The 5014-nt window shown below is 43.3% G+C and overlaps 1 pseudogene; it reads left to right on the top strand.

Annotated features, from left to right (window-relative positions):
* The first annotated feature begins 454 nt into the window (after positions 1-454).
* Positions 455-574, top strand: LOC136637092 (5S ribosomal RNA; annotated as a pseudogene).
* Positions 575-5014: the final 4440 nt, after the last annotated feature.

Raw genomic sequence — 5014 nt, 5'->3', positions numbered from 1 at the left:
CAGGCAGACAATGGTAACGTTCAGTAATGAGCAACATCCTCAGGACACAAGCTCGTATCAGCCGTGTACAACCCTGGTCCACACTTAATATTGTAAATGTGTGCATAAGAAACATGCTTGAATGCAGAAATGTGGAATGGGCTCGAAAAGCACAGGGACAAAAAGGGACTGGGATAAAGGTGGTAGTGATCAAGGTTCTGCTGAGTTCCACGGTTAAATCTTGGCAGGGGAGGGGGAGAAGGAGAAAGGCAGAAGTACACCCATCTGTTGTTTGCAGACATTTGTCAAAATGAGATTGATTCCCTGCTTTGAATTGTAAATATACTGTACACCAATCAACACACAGCCATACTATGATATGGCACAGCCAATAAGTTTTCAGAGTATAAATAATCAGTCATCTGCTGAAGGGGTGGTGACAGGGATCAGTCAGACCTGGCAATGGCCAAGAATCCATTAGGGCAACTGTTACCCTGCACATGCCCGATCTCATCTGATCTCGGAAACTAAGCAGGGTCAGGCCTGGTTAGTACTTGGATGGGAGACCGCCTGGGAATACTGGATGCTGTAGGCTTATATCATAGTCTTTCGAGACTGAAGGTTGCCAACCAAGCCAACCCCTGAACCCTCAAGTACTGAAGGCAGGTAGAGTTCAATGCATCATCCGGGTGGAGGGTATCATGGAGGAACCACTGCATTCAAGGTCACCAACAATCTGGCACTACCACTGATCTGATGCCAGAGTCAAGTCAATGATTCACAATTCAAACCTATACTTTTTGACTTGGAAGTAAACTCCATGGGGCTCAGCAGAACTCCCAAGTAAGTGAGCATAGGAGTGAAGCCTGAGCTAGTTAGTGCAGGCCCATGCTGAACTAAAAATGTAGTTAAGAGATCACTCTCCAGTCATCCGTACTAACATATACAATGATTTGCTTGAGTGCTCAAGCACCATTCACTCTTCTGGCATCTGCTGTGTAGTTGTGGAATGTCTAGCCTGTGCCAACTTGATCTGTGGTAGCAGGACGTGGGTGGATACTCTTCCCTTTTGTGAGAGGGTGATCAGGATGGCTGTTGGCCCCTTGTTTCTCAATAATTAGTCACTAATTTTATTAATTAAATCAGAAATTCCTGTTAAAAATGCTCACGGTAAGATACAAAACAAGCCAAATTAAAAATCTCAGAGAATAAAAACATAAGATCAGCATCAATTACGTTAACCCCATTTCTTTTTTAACGCTAAAATTTAAAGGGTTTTCACCTTGGCACTGGCAATGCTAGGAATAAGGTGATCCGGCAGGTCTTGTCGATAGTCTGCTTCCAAACTTGCTAAATCATGTAGATTTGCTTCACAGACAAAGGAACCCAGAGCAAGTGTTCTACAGATGTGGAAGAATGTGGAGGTTCACGTGGGAGGGAGGGTTGCCATGCCCCTCCCCCAGATCAGCATGGATTCTCCAGGAATCAGCATCAATCTCCTGAATGTTATCAAAACCATTGAGAATTTAACAGGGTCTCCTTCACTTGCTGATCGGCCATTGCTGGGGGGGGGGAGGTTTCCAAAAACAGCTTCAGTCATAAGAAGAAACACTTCTGCAGGCAGTGGTGTAGCTAAGGAGGAGCGGACGTCAATTGCCTCTGTTGCCACACCTGGGGGTGCCTTTTGAAGGCTTTAGAAAGGCACTTCCAGTTTTCGCTAAAACCATAAGTGCCTTTCTAAGGTCTCTTGCAGGCCTTCTGAGAGTTAGGAAGTCCATACAAAGCCTTCCTGACCTTCACAAGACCTGTCTGAGAATTTAGAAATTCCAGTTTAGAAAACTGGAAGTGCCGCTCTAAGGCCTTCTGGATGGGGGACTGTTAAAAAACTCTGTGCCCAAGTGTGGCAGATGGCGTAGCTACGCCACTAACTGCAGATATGGCCCAGCACAGTGTCTTTTCCAGTGACTGTTTGGTGGTGTCTCTCACAACTTTCTGTTCTAGATTGTGAGCCACCTCAGGGTAGAAAACTACTTTTTCCCATTTTTTAATTTGTCTTAGTATCTGCTGGGTTTTGGTTCTGGGACTCCCTGCAGATACCAAAAACTGTGTTAAATAAAAGCAATTAAAACAAAATGTTGTCAGGCAGTCAACTGGGGGTACAGTTTTCAGCTCGCTTCAAGAGGGGTGGCCCCCTCCATTCACTTTGGCTCACTGGGAGTAGAATGCAGAAGTGATTAATCACTTCTGCATGTCATTCTTTGGTGGGCCAGCGCAAAGGGAAGGGATTGTTTTTCTCAGAGTAAGCTGAAAACAGCCAACTCCCTGACTGATCCACTCAAAAAGTGGTTTTTAGAACAGGGATGTGTTACTTTCAACTTCTCCAGGGATTGGCGGGATCTTATCTGCAGTGGAGTCAATCGCTGTTGAGTCTAATCCATTGATAAAAAATCCCAGGCCACTATCCACTCCCCATTCCTCCCCCTCTCTCCCATATTTACTTACTGGTACCAGAGAATGCTTAGGGACAGCTGGTAGGCTGATGTCACCACTTGCCACTTGCAGCGGAAGCCAAGCAGTTCTGGACAACACACTGTGTTTTGTAATAGCCATAAAGGACCTCATTCCACTGGAACACTAGTTCTGGCAGCATAAGGCTCTGATAGGACTGAACTGTAAATGTTGGGCTGTAAATGTTGGTGATATGAAGGGGAAAAACTAAAGAAAAAAATTGTCCTGAAATATGATTCAGACCAGAGTAGAGCAGAGGGTCAAGTGCTGGACTTGAACTGTGAAGACCTAGATTCAAATCCCCACCCCGCGCGCGCACACACACACACACTCCAACCTATTGGGAAGAAAAATATCTACAAATAGCATAAATGAACACTTAAATGTTCTAGGGTTGATCCAGTCGGTCCCTTATGCACATAGTTAGGTGCAACAATTCTTCTGCAAAAACTACAAACAGAGATAGATGCTTAGGAGTAGGAAACTCCTGCGTGGGGATCAGTGGCATCACCAGGGTTTGTATCACCTGGTGTGGGAGGCCAATGCATCACCCTTATGATGGACCTCCTCCCATGCAGTGGGCACCCCAGGTAGTTGGCATGGTGATGTACCATCGTCCCACCCCCGCTGGTTTTTTGGCTATAGCTTTTGATAGAATAGAGATATTTCAATGCAATTCGTTTCATTGCATTCTTCATGAAATCAACATCGATTGATATATAACATGTTGGTATTATTCAAAAATAACAAGGTTTTAATAATTTTGGTGGGTAATGGTGTCACCCCTCTATGTGGCCCCTGGTGGGTTCAGTGGGGGAAAACTATAGTCAACAAGATTATGTCCTTAGTGTCTACATGTGTGTGTGTGAAGCCAAACTGAAGACTAAATGTAACAGCATGGGAACTCACACAGCATTTTGTTTATGTAATGAAACTCCAGTCTACGCTACAGGAGTGCAGTCATTTTCTACTTTTTAGCTTCCTGCCCCTTCACCTTCATAGCCATTACCCAAGGAAGGTTAGCTTTCAAATCACCAACCAATATATATATATATATATATATATATATATATATATATATATATATATATATATATATATAGGAGAGAGAGAGACACTAACTTCAAATGAACTTCTGCAACTGGGGCCCTTTCAAGGTCTCAGAAGAAGGCATTTGAACTTGACTACTAATTTATTTAAATTGGATGCTGCACAGGTGCTCTCAGGCACCTAAACAGTCACATCTTATGATGCTGTTGATATCTGTCTGGCTGCTTCTCATTTCAGAAGAAATAATCAGAGTTGGAGAAGAATGAAATTAGGCTGCAATCGGAGACAGCATTTCATTTTCATGCAGCAAAATCAGGCAGTTGTGCGCCATTATTTGACAAGTTCCAGATTGCGAACGCACTCGTATGATCCAAGCTGAAGCCAAGTATGCTATAACTCCTGTTCATCTCTAGTCAAGATTTACAGTTATCGGTACATATCGGGTAAACGTACCATGCTTTGTGGACATTTTTCCCCATTTTGTCACACGGTTTCAATTACATGTTATAACGCTACTTCTATTTTTCCGTCCTACAGTGTGGCGTCCATTTGCTTCTGGCTCTATCCATAGACATGTAACAGGGCTGCTGTGGCATGTGGTTCCCCACTCTCTCATCTAACCTTGCAGAAAATGTAGAGCGTTCTACTACCAGGTGAAGCTATTTCAGCAATAAGACATGAGCAATATGATAATGATGTAGCACAGATCCTGGTAAAATAATGTCAACTTAATCTGCAATCTGCACAGCAAAAATGAAATGTCAGCCAATTCCCCCAAATGGCAAATGATTTTTATTGTTCAAGGAGATGTATTATAAATCTGTTAGCTCAGGCAAGACAAAACAAAAATGAAAAATTAAGACTGGGGAGGGAGGACAGGGCTGGAATCAATACAACTGCAAACTTTTACATTTCTTCAAAGACAAGTAGAGTTTAGCTGGCAGTTATTAGTTTCAGAAAGCTCTCCCCCTTCCAGTTGATATGCTTGATTGATCAAACAGGTAGAAAGATATAAAAATCAATATTGTTTTAATGTCCAAAAGTAAAACACTTTAAAGGGAAAAAAAGTGTTTGTTTATCATCTTGCGCAGCTAAAACACCAGCATGACACTCTATAAGGACCAAGATCTATCAGTATTTTGTCATGGTGCTAAATAAACATCTAACATTACTACAATTGATGGGCCAGGTCCTGAACACGCTCAGGGACCAACCCTATCCAATTTTCCAGCACCGATGCAGGCGCAATGCAGCTCCAATGTAAGAGAACAAACACTCCCTTACTTTGAGGAGGCCTCCATGACTTCCCCTCCCCCCACTGCAGGATGCAGTGCACACCCCATTAGCACGGCTGCACTGGGGCTGGAAAATTGAATAGGATTGGGCCCTCAGGCAGTCTGGCTATACCTGGATCAAGCTCAACTGCATTTTTAAAAGACAAGGCAAAGGAAGTTCATCTCATATTCACCAGCAATTG

This window comes from Tiliqua scincoides, chromosome 1 (assembly GCF_035046505.1).
Source record: "Tiliqua scincoides isolate rTilSci1 chromosome 1, rTilSci1.hap2, whole genome shotgun sequence".
Classification (NCBI taxonomy): domain Eukaryota; kingdom Metazoa; phylum Chordata; class Lepidosauria; order Squamata; family Scincidae; genus Tiliqua; species Tiliqua scincoides.
This window is presented reverse-complemented; position numbering and strand designations above follow the sequence as displayed.